The sequence below is a fragment of the Thamnophis elegans genome, chromosome 13, assembly GCF_009769535.1.
Source record: "Thamnophis elegans isolate rThaEle1 chromosome 13, rThaEle1.pri, whole genome shotgun sequence".
NCBI lineage: Eukaryota > Metazoa > Chordata > Lepidosauria > Squamata > Colubridae > Thamnophis > Thamnophis elegans.
In genome coordinates, this window is record NC_045553.1 from 37,107,325 (window position 1) to 37,124,910 (window position 17,586).

Here is a 17,586-nt window from a genome sequence, read left to right on the forward strand (position 1 = left end):
AATCAAGTCACTTCGAGGATGGTGTGAGAATCATAAGTGTGAGAACTGGGCATAAGTCTCGGGTTCGGGAGAACCCGTAGCTAACGTTATGGCCGGTTCAGAGAACCTCCAAATTCCACCCCTGGCTGGCCCCACCCACTCCGCCCCTCCTGCCCAGCCCCTCCTCTCTCAGGAGTCTCCACGCGGCCCGTTTTGGATGTGAAGTAAGTTCATGGCCCAAGCGGAGGCTCCGGGATGGGAAAAACCGGGCCTCCCGGAAGGCCTCCGGAGACTGGGAGAGGCAGTTTTTTCCATCTCAGAAGCTTGAGAAAAGCCTCCAGAGTCTGGGGAAGGTGAAACAGCCCCCCCCCCGCTATGATGCAGGAGGATGACTAGGCCACGCCCACCATGGCCACGCCCACCCAGCAACTGAGCAGAGAGCCTGTTGCTGAAATTTTTGAAGCCCACTCCTGTTTTCACCACAGTTCTAACTTCAAACAGTTGTTAAACAAATGGTCATAAGGCGAGCACTATCTGTAAAAGTCTGCTGGTCAGGCCCGGAATACTGACCTGCTACAATCTACTATATTTACACATCTGTAAAACTGAGTTAAAATATATTTACCCTCAGCGGTATGGAATGCCGTATCAGAGATTCCGTTTTACTTCTGATGCCTCTGGAGACCACAGTGGCGAAATGCATAACAAAGGCTGAAATTAAAAATAACCCAATGTGATAAATGAATAAAAACCATATTTTTTAATAATTAGAAATCTGCCCCCAGGAGAGGAAGAAATTTTAAGATGCATTTTACATAACCGGTTGTCTTTTTTGCACCTGTAAGGAAGGTGCAATGATAATCTTTTTCATGAGAAATACTTTTTTTTTTAAAAAAAAACTACTTTTCATAATTTACTATTTGCGCTATTCTATTATGCTTTCTGGGCATGATTTTCATATTCATGTTCTGCAACACACTTTTATGCCAGAGAAACACTTGTGTTTTCCTCTGCTATGGAGATGGAAATGCTCTCAGTGTGTCCAGACCATAGTCAAGCCTGCCTTCATGTTAAATCCTGCAATGTGATTGAAGCTCCATCGCCTTTTTTAAAAAAGTCCACTTTTCTTAACTCAAGGCAGCGAACATACCTAATACTGCTACCACCTATTTTTCCCACAACAACAATCCTGCAGGGTAGGTGTGTCCAAATGGCCTTTGAATTTTGTGCAGTGTTATGCAGAATCACAGAGATGGCTTTGGAGAAACTATGCAGAGACAGTTAGAACAAACATATTTTCAGTCCTGAGGAACAAAGAAAAAAAATTAGAAACTCAGACTGGCTCTACTGTATGTTTTCCCGAGTTGGCTTGCCCCGACGGGCTAAGGCAGTGTTTTTCAACCTCAGTGACTTTAAGATATAGAGGTCCCAGAATTCCCCAGCCACCATGGCTGGCTCGGGAATTCTAGGAATTGAAGTCCACACACCCTAAAATTGCCAGGTTTGAGAACATTTGATTCAGTGTCCCAGGTAAACCAGACCACTATGGTTTGCAATCCATATGTTAATGTTGAGTGCAGGATAACCATCTTCATTCTCCTTGCCTTTATTTTCCCTTCCCCTTCCTATGGTTCAGGCTGTTTTCCAAGAGATGGTTCTCTTGCTAGACTTCTGAACAGATGCTTAGCAGAATATTTTGAAAACAGTGATCAGCAGGGCTGCCTACTTCTGCTTTTGCTTAGCGATGCAGATGGAGAAGATTGATGTCCTTCCGAAAAGCCAAATGTGATTAGATTAACTACCATTCAGCTATCAAACCAAGTTCACCTTCTTTCTGCAATCTCTCTAGTACTCAGTATCTTACATTTCCAAATTAGGTATATCTAACTAATCTCTAATTCTATTGCATTGCTTTGTATATACTACTGAATACGTTTATTGGGAGCTCAGTTCTTACATTTTCCTCATTATATTGAACCATAAAATCTTATCCTAGAATCACCGCGTAGCAGGAAAAGTTCAGATTTTAAATGATTTAGTTTGTGTGGGTTTGATTCATATGGCTGTGTTTAGAATGCACTTGACTGCTAAGGGTTTTTTAAGATTAACAATAAACATGAAACAACGGACGTTCGCATTTTACCCATCCAAAAGGAAGACAGATTGTAGGTTGCAGCATGTTTGGCTGACTTTCCAGCCTTCTAAAAATAAGCATTTTGCAAGGATTAGCGTCACTAGACAAAACAAAAGTCTTCACTGTGGACTTTTTATATTGACATTAGCAGGGAATTGAAAATAAAAGGTTCAAGTTAAGTAAAACATTAAGCGTAATGAAACCATTTCACTGCCTCACTTTCACCTCTTCTAGATTTTGAAATATAACATGGAAGATTTAGAGAAGAGGGAGTTTTAATGCAGTATTTAAATTCCATCCAGATAATTTTCTTATCCCAATAGCCTTACTTGTAAAAGACATTTATTTAAAGTATTAAAAAGTAAGGTTATGTCACTCCACCTCCCTAACAATTGGTGAATTATTTAAGCATTTCTCACAAGCTGATAGACAAAGAAAATTCTTGCGTTCAAAAGTATTATTTCTTGCAATGTTATCCAACTGGTTAGGAGATAATAGAATTCCTTCTGTCCTTAATCAATTCTCCCAAAGGGAAAGCAATATGTCTCTGTCCTTTTTTCATCAATTTTGACCGTCCGTGTTTTTCAAGTTGGAAACTAAGATATATGGACTTCAACTCCTAGAATTCCCTAACCAACATGTTGAATGGGGAATTCTGGGAATCGAAGTGTGGGAAGTTATCATCCAGCCCTCTCCCAGAAAAATGAAATATCCTAGGAAATATTGAAAAGGCAGAATATTTCTCTGGATATGAAAAAAAAGAAACATGTTTAAAAGACAGAATAGTTGCCTGTAGCTTCCTGCCCATCCCCACTGTTAATGGGCCATTAAGAAGGCCAAGTTAGTCCCTTTTACATAATAAAGACTTCTCCACTGCAGCCCCAGGGCGGATGGGAGAAAGGCATGATAATATTGGCCCTTTACTCAACTGACCACATGGCATCTTAGAACTCAACTAAACCTGGATTCAAAACACAGCCCAGAGAGTTGCCCCTGCATTGCCCTATGGGAGTCTGACAACCAATCAGAATACATTTCTTACACAGGAACAGGAAACAGAGAGGTGAGACTGAACAGGTTATAAAAAGCCTAGCAAGCCCCTCCCTCAGCCCTTCTCTTCTTCTCCACCAACATTGAAGCATGTGATCACCTTTTCTGTTCAGGGCTCAAGCCATGTGGTCATGTCCACCATTAAAACCATCTTTCCAAGCAGCCTCCATGTCTCCAGTGTCTTTTTCCCCACTTGGAGCCGAACTCAGAAGGACATTTCTCTCATCAGAAGTCCACACATCTTATAGTTGCCAAGATTGGACACCTCTGCTCTATATCCTCAATTTCATAGGGGGACCTCTATGGAGAAACAGAGGGTTGGAATAGATGACTTCCAAAGTCCCTTCCAACTCTTGTTATTCTATGTCCTATTTTCTGAATCATCCTCATCCTAGAAGGAAACTACATTCCAATCCATCTGGTTGTAAATCTAGTTGTACTGTTGTTACTTGCATTTGGTTATCATCCTTGGGTTGATATAAACCCACTGTTGTTTTATCAAGCTTTTTATCCAAATTTCCAAAATTATATTGCTTGAATTTTGACTATATTTTAATATGGTTCAAGATATTTCAATGATTAAACTTTTACAGCTGAACACAGCCAGTCATGGGGGAAATTTTACAGCCAGTTGTAAACAGCTCCTCTCAAAAAGAGAAGCACCGTAGCAAATTAACCTCAAAGAACTTTCCCACAATGAGAGATCCCTTAAACTAGTGCTTCCTAAATTTCCCTTTATTACCCCAAACCTATTATCAGAAAGTCTTATTAAACTGGATGATGGGAATTCTGGGAATTGAAGTCCACAAGTCTTCAGGTTGCCAAGGTTGGATATCGCTGGTATGGAGCCAAATATTTGCTAGAAATGCACTGCAATGATCATATCAGCCTCCTGTAAATTCCCTTTAATGTGGCTTCCTGCCTCTTTCACAGAGACAGCTGTTTTATTTTGGCAGAGATTAGGACTACCAAAGGACCTGTTCTAATCCAGTTCCCCGCCAAGATGCCTTCAATACCCCAGCATGGTGTTTTCTCATCCATCTATCCTTCTGACCGAGTCTTTCTTCCTTCTTTTCCTTAAGGAGAGGATAGTCCTGCTGATAGTGAAAAACCCAAGCAGACATGCTAAAAAAGCCAGTTCACAATGCAATTTTCCATGGTCCCTGATTAAGGGTTCTTTCCTTCCCACTCCCTATCTGCTGGAGAGCAGGGGAGAGGTGGTATAATCACAACACGCCATTCAGTTCACCTCCATTCCTTTCTTGTACCTGCATTCCTGGATGTGTGTGCTTCCCATCTTGCATTGATTTCAACTGGATTTGTCAGAAGCTTAACTCCAGAGCTAATTAGCACCCTAGAAAAGCTGTTTCCCAACCACCACCCCCTCCTCAGTACAGGACCTTCAAAACTTTTTTTTTTAAAAAAAAAACCTTGTGATTAAGTTAGACGCCTTGGGGTAACACATCCTTCTGCATTCTTGGAGAATTAAACAAGAAAGGAGGAGGGGAGTTGGAGAAACATCCACATTTCTTTAAGCCTAAGGGTGGGTGGAGGAACAAAACAAAAATCGAAGGCTAAAGAAAGGGAACTTAACACTTCTGGAAAGTTAAATCACTTAACTTGGCCTGACCTGTCCCCAGGAGACAGGAAGTTGAACCAACTGGCTTCTTTGGCCCCCTTGCTTTGAGATTTTGTTTTGATCGGGGCTTGGGAGCGGGGGGGGGGGCAGCAGGGGGAGGAGAGGAAGACTTGCCTTTTGACACCCCCAACTCTACTTCTGCAATGCATTGAAACGAGGCTGATAAACCTGTATCCTGGGAGCGAAAGGGATTTGCAAGTTTACTGAGTCATTTTCCAGGATTGCAGCCCAAATATTTATAAAAGCACCAACTTTCTTTCCTAAGGAATTTTGCTTGGCCGGATTCGTGGTGCATGAATTAATTCATGATGTGGTTTATTTCAGTGTTTGACCAGAACTATTGTGGAATTAAGGCCATGCCACGATTTCTGGTTTATTATGTTGTGTGATTCCAGAAGTGGAACTGATTGAATAAACTGTGATTAAGCAAATCATGATTTAATAAGACGAATGAGGACAGTAATATGCATTGATTGATTGATGGGTTGTGTGGTTCCGTCATTTTCAACTCCTAACAACCTGATAGATTTTCTACCTGATGATCTATTCCTCATCTGTTCTGTTAGGATTACCCATCAATGCTATAGTTGAGTTTACAGAACCCACTTTGCTGATGGTCAACCTCTTCTTCCATTTCCTTCTACCTTTCCCAGGTTCAAAGTCTTTTTTATAGAGCTGGGTCCTTGCATAATGTGTCCAAAATAAAATAATTTGAACCTGGTCATCTGTGCTTTGATCCTAAAAGGCAGAAACTATTCAGCACTGTATCTTAATTCTGCGAGTCAGCTGTACGGCTGGTTGTTCCACCTGTTATTTTTAGCTTGGTTTCCTTTATACTTAATCTTAGTCCCATTTTTTTCACTGTGTTCTTTAACTTTTAGTACTAAAGTTTGCAGAGCCTTTAAGTGTTCAGCTATCAGGTATTGTAATCAGCATAGTGCAAGCTATTGATGTTGATGTTCATACCACCTTTATTGTATTACTAGTGATAACCTGGCATTGTCCGTGTATTTATTTATATGGGGAAAATGTCCGGACAAAGCATAATTTCTAATGTTGGCTTTTCCCCCTTACCAGAGGAAGCCCCTTGTGGAGTTCTGTGAAGCTGTTACCATGGCAACGCCACTGCACTGTACAGTAGAAGTCATTTTAAGGCACAACAGGCTGTATCTTAACAGAACACACACCCCGAGGGGTGTTAAGGATATCTTACCTCCACAGTATTTTTTCCAGGGGAATAAGTCATCTGTGTACCAGTTTGGTCGAACTTGCTCAAGGCATTATAGAGTTTTATATATACATATACATATACATATACATATACATATACATATACATATACATACACACACACACACACACACACACACACACACATGCCCAAATATGGGAGGAAGATCACTACTTCCATTCTCTGTTCTTCGGCTCGTCACAAGAGACCATCCAGACAGAAACCATTTATTTATCAGCACAAATATAACAAATGTAACAAAAAGGCAACAGTAAAAAAAAATATATTGGGTTTTGTTTTGGGAAGTAGTGATCTTCCTCCTATATTTGGGCATACCGGGGGTTGTAAAATCTAAATAGATACCTTTCACCCTGGCTGGCTGATAAGGAGTCGAACTCTGTGGCTCAATGGTTAACACATCTGCCTTAGAGGCAATACAGCATAGGCTCGATTCCCAGTAAGGGTATGGCTAGCTGATGAGAGCTAAATAGCTTGAAATAGATCTATACTAGTCTCCCTTTATTCATTTATCAGCACAAATATAACAAATGTAACAAAAAGGCAACAGTAAAAAAAAATAATTGGGTTCTGTTGGATGGTCTCTTTGAGGAGCCGAAGGGACAGAGAATGGAAGTAGTGATCTTCCTCCCATATTTGTGGCATACCGGGGAATTGAGCCAGTGAGACTCGAATTGCTGGCAGTTGGCAGAATTATCCTGCAACACTAAATTCTAAACCACCACAGGGTTTACATACACACACCGCATGCACGTCACTGGGTTTACTTTTATATTTTCAAGCAAGGCAGTTCTCTGAATGGTGAAAATATTTTCCTAACGAGCTGGCAGTTCCTTACTTCAGTTGGTTCTCTTTTGCAGCTTGAGGATTGGCACAGAAAATACAAAACTGGCAGGATTCCCCCCCCCTTTTTTTTGAGATCATATCTAGAGCATGCCGTAACACAAAGCGTTTATTTTACAGTAACTGAATAAAGTATTGTTAGCTGTCCAAAACTTCAAGTAGGCTCACAATCTGTTTTTTCTCGTCCTAATTCAGTCTTAGCTTCAATGCGCCCACATGCGTACAAACTCCCGGACGCATTTGCTATTGAGACAACTTAATGCTCTTCTGTTCTCACCACCTCTGTTTTAGAATTTTGGCATAACATTCTAAAGAAGCATGGAGATGTGCCAAACCCTCCCCTTTATAAATGTTTTAAAAATAAAAATAAGTGACAAGGGAAGCTTGCTACATATTTACTCCTAAGTAAGACCTATTGAGTCACTCCTGAAATTTGGGTTCCTTCTTGCCTAGTTAGTGATCTCATGTATCGGGGACTCTGTCTGGTAGAATCCTATCCTCTTTTTCCATACTTTTCAAATTTTAATCTAATGACTCCATTTTTGTCTTTTCCCTAAACAGAACTGCTCGAAAATGCTACATATTCTCCCTTGATTGTTTTGATGATCTTCTCTTTTCTACAAAATAATATGGTTTGGGACAGATATAGCAGCCAAAAATGCGTCCAGTATTTTAACATTGGAGTATCCTGTGATCATGTGACCACATTTAACAATGTTTTTGCTAAAAGAAAAAAAACCCGCAGCATTTACTTCTGTTTTTTTTGGCACAAATGCCCCATAACAAATTATAAGTTCATTTAATGACTGCAGTATTTGTTTAACAACCCACAGTGTTGCCTAATGATCACTGTGTTCCTTTATGACCACCACTAAAAACTTCTAAAACTGGGACCAGTCACACGACAACCCATTTTTTGACTGTCACAGCTTACAACAGTGATGGACAGGTTCCATTACAGTCATAACTTGAGTACCAGCTATAACTGGGGGGAGAGACGATCCTTACCAAACGTTAAGCTGGTTTGGATATAGTTAGTACCAGGGATGGGCTGCTATGGGTTCGGGAGAACCCGTAGGCTAACGTTAGGGGCAGTTCGGAGAACTTCCAAGCCCACCCCTGGCTGGCCCTGCCCACCTCACCTCGCCCCTCCCAGGAGTCTCCACGCGGACCCGTTTTGGATGCGAGGTAGCACAGGGCCCGTGCAGAGGCTCAGGGAGGGGGGAGAAATGGAATCCCGAAGTTCCAGGAGAGCCTCCAAAGTGCGGGGAAGGCAGTTTTCACCCTCCCAGAGCTCAAGGAAAGCCTCCGGAGACTGGGAAGGCAAAAACGCCCTCCCCGCGCCCCACCGTGGTGCAGGAGGCCGGCTAGGCCACACATTCCCATGCCCACCCAGCAACCAGGCAGAGAACCCGTTGCTGAAATTTTTGAAGCCCATCCCTGGTTAGTACCTGAACAGAACAAAGATGCCTCTGTGTGGAGAAAGAGGAAGGCGCTACTTAGCTGAGAATGAGTTAATAATAACAGAAACATGGTCCTGAAATATAGCAATAGCAATAGCAATAGCAGTTAAACTTATATACTGCTTCATAGGGCTTTCAGCCCTCTCTAAGCGGTTTACAGAGTCAGCATATTGCCCCAACAACAATCCGGGTCCTCATTTTACCCACCTCGGAAGGATGGAAGGCTGAGTCAACTCTGAGCCGGTGAGATTTGAACAGCCGAACTGCAGAACTGCAGTCAGCTGAAGTAGCCTGCAGTGCTGCATTTAACCACTGCGCCACCTCGGCTCTATAGGCAGTCCTCGACTTACAACAGTTCATTCAGTGACCGTTCAAAGTTACAGCATCACTGGGAAAAGTGACTTATGACCATTTTTCACACTTACAACCGTTGCAGCATCCCCATGGTCATACGATCCAGATTTGGAGGCTTGGCAACTAGTTCATATTTGTGACGGTTGCAGTGTCCGGGGGGATCAACATTTGTGATCTTCTGACAAGCCAAGTCAATCGGAAGCCAGATTCTTTTCACAACTTGGTGGGGTTGGACTAGATGACCTACACGGTCCCTTCCAACTCTGTTAATATGTATCTAACTAACACCACTACCACGCGCGATTCCTTTGACAACAGTGGCAAGAAAGATTATAAAATAAAAGAACGTCTCACAACAACAGGAATTTTGGACTCAATTGTGGCGATAAGTCACAGCAGATATCAATACTCCTACTATGGCTACTGAATCTGGTCTGCAAACATACAAATGGCCTCTGGATGGCAGAAATGTGATACTGAAAACTAACTCTGCTTACATCTGGTGGGCATGCAGAGTTTTGCAGGCAGATAATTTGCATAGCCCATTCTAACCATTATTACTCCTACACAATTGTACAATTAAGCTGAATATGTTGGATGGCTAGAGAAATGAATCTATGGGCTCATTCTTCAGCAGAGATGAACAGTGTATCTTGCTGAAAACTGCCCTTTCCTCCTTTAAAAACACCAGTTTAATTTGTGTCACTAGAAGGCTGAGTTCCTAGAATGCTTCTTCTGAAAAGGATGATATTTAACCAAACACCCTGGACCTCTACAGCATAATATTCACAAAATCCTCTTGAAGGTGTAATTATCCTCATTCGCTTAGGGCTATTCTTCTGGATTGCTAAACCAACATCCAAAGCAGGAAGGCGATTGCAGAATGCTTCAGCACAGAAAAGATAATGGCCCTGCTTTAACTGTTAAAATATTATATTACTTGCTCAAAGGGTACTGCGCTCTTTGAAAAAAAAAAAGCACGTGAAAAGGAACATTCATGTTACATTGTCCAGTCACTTCACAAAGGAAGCTGCTGACAGTTGAAAAGATGTTGATGAAGTAGATGGGGCCAGGAGCAGGGGTGGGTTCCTGCCAGTTCTAACCTCTTCTATAGAAGAGGTTCCACAAATATACCGTGCCGTTTAGAACCGGTTCCAGCTCCCTCCCCCCGCCCGTCTGCACCATGCTTGCCCCGCCCGCCGCTAACTGATTGGCTGGCTCACCAGTCACCCCGCCCACCTCTAAGAGTCCTATCTAAACCTTAAAAGTCTTAAAGCTGTCAAGTTTGAATGCCCCCGGGTTTTTTTTCTAAAGGGTTAGGGGTGCAAGAGTCTTATAACTTGACAGCTTTAAGACTTGCATGCTTCAAATGCCAGAGTTCCTAAGTCAACATTTTGGTTGCTAAGCAAGAGCATTGTTAAGTGAGTTACAAATTGGCCACACCCACCCAGTCACATGACTGCCAAGCCACTCCCACTTGGTCACATGGCTGGCAAGCCACTCCCACCCGGTCACATGGCCGGCAAGCCACTCCCACAAAGCAGGCCACACCTACAGAAGAGGTTCTAAAAGAAAATTGAAACCCACCACTGGCCAGGAGGCACTGCCTGGAGATGTGTTTTTACTTAAACCCGTTAAAACAAGATATATGTCAAACAGGAAGACCTTCACAAATTAGAAGCTGCACCAAATGGTGGTTTTGCCATGCATTGCCCTGAAGCCATGCAATCTCTGTTTCCAAAAGCAAACCAGGAATTATCTTAACTTCTCCCTTGTCAAGCTAGGAAGGAATTTTAAGGATATAGTCTTCATTATGGTTGGTCACATGGTCAGTTAGATGTTTAGACTGGATTTGGCATCTTTATCCACCTATGGAGTCCTTTCTAAGGACTCCCGTTAGGCAGATGTCGTTGTTTGATGGTGCGAAAGGTATTATTATTATTATTGGATGTAAGCTGTGCCAAGTAAAGCTGCCTTTTGCAATTGACTGATAGAGATTTCGTCAATGCCAATGATGTTCTGTTATGATTACAGGTAGCTCTTGACATAATGACCACAATTAGCCCAAATTTTCTGTTGTTAAGCGAAATAGTTGTTAAGTTAATTTTGCCCCATTTTATGACTTTTATTACAAGAGTTGTTAAGTGAATCACCACAGTGATTAGCTTAGTAACATGGCTGTTAAGTAATTCTGGCTTCCCCATTGACTTTGCTTGTCAGAAGTTTGCAAAAAGTGATCACATGACCATGGAACATTGCAACCATCATAAATAAAAAGCCAGTTGCCTAGTGTCTAAGTTTTGATGAAGTGACCATGGGGATGAAGTGTGAAATATGGCCATAAGTCACTTTTTTTCCAGGGCCATTGTAACTTTGAATGGTCACTAAATGGACTGTTGTAAATCAAGGACTCCCTGCATTGTTATGGTTGGTCACATAGTCAGCCAGAGGTTTACACTGGATTTGGCATTTTTATTGCCCATAGAGTCCTTCGTGATGAGCCAGGGCCTTGAGGCTGTTAGAGACTGGATGGGGGTCAACAAGCTTGTACTCAACCCAGATAAAACCGAGTGGCTGTTGTGCTTCCCTCCCACTAATTGGCCAAGTGTTCCATCTCTCAGGCTGGGGGGTCAAATTGTATACCCCTCAGATAGGGTCCGCAACTTGGGAGTCCTCCTGGACCCACAGCTGACTTTCGAACACCATTTGTCAGCTGTGACCAGGGGGCATTTGCCCAGGTTCTCCTGGTGCACCAGTTGCGTCCCTACCTGAACCGGAGGCTCTCACAACAGTCACTCGTGCCCTTGTGACCTCTAGGCTGGAGTACTGCAACGTGCTCTACATGGAGCTGCCCTTGAAGAGTATTCGGCAACTTCAGCTTGTCCAGAATGCAGCCGCGCGAGCGATTGTGGGTGCCCCTCGATTCACCAACGTAACACCTATCCTCCGCGAGCTGCACTGGCTGCCTGTTGATCTCTGGGTACGCTTCAAGGTGCTAGTTGTCACCTACAAAGCCCTTCATGGTATTGGATCTGGGTACTTGAGAGACCGCCTACTGCCAATTACCTCCTCTAGACCAATAAGATCCCATAGATTAGGCATCCTCCGAATTCCATCAGCCAGCCAATGTCGACTGGCAACTACCCGGAGGAGAGCCTTCTTGGTGGCTGCTCCGACTCTCTGGAACGAACTCCCCATGGAGATTTGTACCCTCACCACCCTCCAGGCCTTCCGCATAGCCCTTAAAAGCTGGCTGTTCCAACAGGCCTGGGGCTAAAGACTTGTAACCCCACTCGAATGGTATGACTGTTGTGTTTTTAATGACGTATGGTTCTATGTTTGTAACTTGTCTGTCTTTCCCCTCCCTTCAATTGTGAGCCGCCCTGAGTCCCCCCAGGGAAAAGGGTGGCATACAAATAAAGTATAAACTAAACTAAACTAAACTAAACTTCTTATTAGATGTGCAGTGAGACAACTCATCCTGATCCTCAGCCAAACTCATTGTGGAAAGTTGAATGAGTTGGAATTCTGGAATTCCATAAGGTTCAGGCAGTAGGGAAGTGATAAAGGCAAATCAGGGTGAGTCGCATTGCTATGGAAACAGGAAATGGCACGAATCCATGAAAATGGCTTCTGTGTTGTGAATGGAGACAACTCCATCCCCGAATGTTTACTCTGGGCTTGGCTGTATATAAATAGCTACTGCTGTTTTGAGGTTTTTTTTTCTTCTTTCTTTCTTCTTTCCTGCGAAAGGATTCCGCAGGCCAAGTATAAAATAAACAAAGCCATAAGCTTCAAGCCTCTGTTTTTGTTTTCTTCTTCAGATAGCACATTGGTTCCTCTTGCCGCTTGGGATTACTCCAGATTTCCACTGTCCATTATTCTCCTCTCTGCTTACATGATGGAACAGCATCTTAACAGATGCATTTCATCAGCCTGATGCGCTTAAGGACTTTAAAAAAAAAAGAAAGAAAGAAAAGAAACACCCTAATAAAACACTAAATCCCCTACGAGGATAATTATTCTTTGTGGATTAAAAGCCAAATAAACAAGATCAAGACCTCAATTATTTAAAAAACCACATCTTGGAAGGAGACTGTGAAATACGGCTCCGGGAAAGTCCAGCATGCTACAACTCTTTGTATTGGTTGTATGGATCCTCAGATTGGCCTGTCCACATTCCCATGTAGAAATGGTGAATTGACCCTGGTAACCTCTGACATGTCCCCAACCGTCTGAGATGGAAAGATCTTGATGATTAAATTCGATTTGTGAACTTGTTTCCTGATATCTTTGTACATGCCTCATGGGCCTTAACCAGCCATATCTAATCTAGTAATTCTCTTAAATTTCATAGAACCATAAACTTTGAAGTCGTGGCTGAGCAACAGCCATCTGGAGCCTTCCAGATGTTGTTGATCTACAATTGCCAGCAAATATGGGCAGTGGTAAGAGTGTGGATGTAGTTCAGAAACACTGGGTCAATTCTGGCTCATCCCTGTAACCTAATTCAAGGAATATCACCTTACCAATTGATGTGTAGTCTGAACTAGGGATAATTAAGTCTTTCCCCCTTGTTGTTTTCCCGAAAACTGCTGGGCAGCACAACCAAGAGGAAAGTACTCTATAACCACCAAAAGGTTCTGAAGAATGCCAAGGTGCAATGCTAGCTTATCAAAGTTGTGCTTATGTAACATGATTAATTAGGTGATGATCAGGGTTAATAATTCAAGCAAATAATTCAAGTTGGATTGGAGCTAGTTATAATTCCAAAAGCAGCCCAGCATTGTTTTTGTTGTTGCTGTTAGTTGCGAAGTTGTGTCTGACCCATCACGATCCCATGGACAACATTCTCCAGGCCTTCCTGTCTTCTACCATCCTCTGGAGTCCATTTAAGCTCACGCCTACTGCTTCAGTGACTGTATCCAGCCACCTCATTCTCTGTCGTCCCATTCTTCTTTTGCCCTTCAATTGTTCCCAGCATTGGGGTCTTCTCCAGTGAGTCCTTCTTCTCATTAGGTGGCCAAAGTATTTGAGTTTTAGTGACGTGCGTGAGGTTTATGGCTGGTGAGGCACTGACACAGGGGTTTCAAATTTTTTACTTGTGGACTTCAACTCCCAGAATTCCACAGCCAGGCATGCTCAGTTCCAATTTAAAGACAGCATTTGTTTTTCTCCGTTGCGAAAATGTTTCCTTCATTCTCTTCTCTCTCCCCCTCCTTCCTCTCTCTCTCCCTCCCCCTCTCTCAAACAGACACATGCCCACAGGAAGTTGGATTGGAGCCGATCTGAACCTTTGATTGCAGGGGGAGCACGTTGCCTTTTCAAACTTGTAATCAGTGAAGCTGGGCTTATATAGTTTTATCCAGGTAGGTGTGTGTGTGTGTGTGTGTGTGTGTGTGTGTGTGTGTGTGTGTATTTGAAAAGGCAACGGCTCTGCCTGCAATCAAACTACACTGGGGAGGGATCTACACTCGAGGATGAAGTTTGAATTCCTTCCCTCCCTCCGACCCAGTACCTTTTCCAGCTGTTGCAGAGAGATTTCAACTTGCTCTTGCCTGTCATCATGAAAAGAAAAAAAATGTAAAAGGAAAAGGCAAGAGCTGAGGTTAGGCTGAGCTAGTTGCTGCCAGAGTCACCTTAATGGATGACTCTGCTTAACTGTTTAAAAAAGCCTCTAAAAAAGCACCCTCACAGGAGGAGGCAAGAGAATGACGTGCCTCACCTACGTCAGAAATTTTTAGGGTTTTAACCCTTGCTTAACTCTGCTTGAGTGATCATAAAACGCCAGACTAGATGAGGCACGTCGTTCTCCTGCCTCCTCCTGTAGAGGGCGCTTTTTAAAACAGTTAAGCACTAAGCAGAGTAATCCATGATGACTCTGGCAGCAACTAGCTCATCCTGATCTCAGCTCTTGCCTTTTTCTTTTACATTTTTTTTCTTTTCATAATGATAGTGGTGAGGCTCTGCCTCCCCTGACTGCACGTCCCTGTTGAGTTTTATCTTCAGGTTCTGGCCTTCTAAAGAGCAGTCAGGGTTGATCTCTTATAGAACTGACTGGTTTGATCGCCTTGCAGTCCAAGGGACTCGCAGGAGTCTTCTCCAGCACCATAATTCAAAGGCCTCCATTCTTTGGCACTCAGCCTTTCTTAATGGTCCAACTTTCACAGGCATACATTACAACTGAGAAAACCATAGCCATGACTATACACACTTTTGTTGGCAGAGTGATGTTTGGAACTAATCAAATATTTCTTGGTATGATATGAATGCATAAATGAGGATTAACTCTTCCTTTCATCAGCAGAGATTAAAATGGGATTTTCTGGGATCTACCTTTCAGTGATCAATTTACTTTTCATCTTCTCTGTGACCACAGAGGATTGGTCTTAAAAGATCTGCAGAAAATGGTGGGTTAAACCTTCCTCTATTCTACCTGCAGAGTTTTATTTTGTCTATGTGCATTTTTAAGGGGTAAGGCAGAGGTGGGTTCCTACCAGTTCACCTATTCGGTAGAACCGGTTCGTCAATCTACCGAACCGGTTAGAAGAGGTTCCACCAGTGGACCCGGAAAGCAGGCCACACCTACAGAAGAGGTTCCAAAATTTTTTGAAACCCACCACTGGTCCTTGGATATGATTATTCTACACTATCATGCTCATATTTATAAACCTCAGTGCCTCTGTGAAAGGTAAGGATGACTACTGCGTTTGTGGTGCAATCAGAACATTGCGTGTTGAAGTTGTTTTAACGCAAACCAAAGATGCCTTTTAAAAAACAAGTGTACATCATATTCTTATGCATGCCAGTGCTGTGTGTGAGGTAATTTAAAGTGGTTCTGACAAGTGTCGTCGGCATCTTCATATCCGGTCACATGGCAGCCCTCCCATCCGGTCACATGGGCAAGCCACTCCCACAAAGGAGGCCACACCCACAGAGTAGGTTCGAACAATTTTTGAAACCCACCACTGGGGTAAGGTAATTACAGCATCCCAAATGCAACGGCTTAAAGACTGGCATCCAAAAACTGCATTACATTGGATGCCTCCTGGAGGAAAGAGTTTGACCAGCCTTGGAAAGCCTGGTGCCAAACACTTAAGGAAGATGTTAAGATTATTAATCTCTCTTAGGACAAAGCCAAAATGCTGCGAATGATAAGACTGCTGGAAATAACTTGCTGCCCAATGTCCTCTGCACAGGACCTGATGATGATGATGATGATGATGATGATGATGATGATGATGATGAAATGCATCTGTGATGCCAAGATGTCCTACAAAGGTGGTTGCTTTCATTTCACTGGGGAAATCTTGATTGCTAGCTGTTTGCACAAGGACATACATGCCCCAAGACACAACCAGGATCAAAGAATTCCACAAAAGAGGACAAAATACAGAAATGAAAGAAAGAGAGACAGGGCCTATGAGTGCATGCACAAAGTTTCAAGGAAGAGTATAGTGAGAATGACATTTTGAGGGAGCAAGGATGGAGCAGAGATACAATGAGAGCTAGAAAGGTTTCTCTCTTTAATTTTTTTTAAAAAAACCCACAGGGCTGCAATATAACACTGTGTGCTTTGATAGACAGGTTGGTATTGCAACAAACATTACTTACGTGGGAATGCAGTATTCAGAAAGAATTTGGGAACAAGGCCTACCTTCCTCAGTTTTGCAAAATTGATTTAGGTATTATACCAGCGTGAATTCAAACAGTTCATCTTGAGGTTTACTTCAGTCGACAAAGTCTGTGGCTAAAACATATGATTTTACTTTACTTTTGGAGTCTCTCTGCTTCTTGTAACAACTGATCTGATGAACAACTCTAGAGGACCCCCAGATTGGCCTACTATTTTATGCCATTTAATCGGTTCCAAATGCTGATATTGCCAGATTCTCTGCCAGTTTCTCCCATGTGCCCATCCCACACAGGCACCCACACATTGTTCCTGGCAGACCTTAACTCTACATCTGCAGTCCTGAATGCCCTTGAATGTTGAGAACACTATGAAAAGGCTTTTAGCATGAAAGTGGGTTTATTCATAAATATATTATTGTAAGGAGACCCTTGTTGCCTGATCCATTGTTCCCCAACAAAGCCTTGAGAACCCAACAGCTCAATAAATGAATAACTTTTATCTGCTTGCTTAATACCAGTACATGAACACTGGCATAATGCCTCCCTCCTCTTTTCCAATGAAAACAGGTCAGATATTGTCCAAACCATTTACATCACTTCAGTGGTGTCCAATTTACATGAGAATCACCTCTTTGCAGGGAATTACTGCTTAATTAAAGAACAGCAGTCACTTTAATTAGCATGTCTCCATGCTTCCTGGTACTTTGCATGGATTCAAATGAGCTGCTCATTAAGACTTGGCATTGATAGAAGCTACGCCCTTTGGCCGTGATCTAACTAAATTAACATCAGAGGACAAGCCACTTTATGGTTCAGAAGGGATGACAGACAGGTCTTCTCTTCACGTCTAACCATACACAGTCTACCCCAGAGATAGCGAACAGCTAGATGGAAAGTCTGAGATAATTCAATCAAAAGCCATTCTTGATTTTTTTTTTTACTTATTATGAACAAGTCCTTCTATTCTTGACTTTAAAAAAATAATATGAAGTCTTTCTTATGAATGACATGAACGTTTTCCATGTTGTTGCTATAAAAGAGGGGTGGAGAACTATTTATTTATTTATTTGCATCAGTAGACTGCACTTTTTCTCAAGTATTATTTAACACTAGAGAGAGGCATGGTAATAGGATGGGAATGACTTTATTTATTTGCACTTAAAACATGAAAAAAAGTGTCATTGAATTTCGGTGGTGTGATGCAGCAACTGTGTACAAACTATTTGAAAGGTATTGAGAA

The 17,586-nt window shown here is 42.4% G+C and overlaps 1 protein-coding gene across 1 annotated transcript in view; it reads right to left on the reverse strand.

The window, feature by feature from the left end:
• The window catches only part of CDON (cell adhesion associated, oncogene regulated), an 81,616-nt gene that overhangs the window by 38,292 nt on the left and 25,738 nt on the right, over nucleotides 1-17,586 (reverse strand). Inside the window, exon 2 of the mRNA XM_032229244.1 lies at nucleotides 605-690. The gene's annotated coding sequence lies outside the window, so the exon portion shown is untranslated. The remainder of the gene's footprint in view (nucleotides 1-604; nucleotides 691-17,586) is intronic.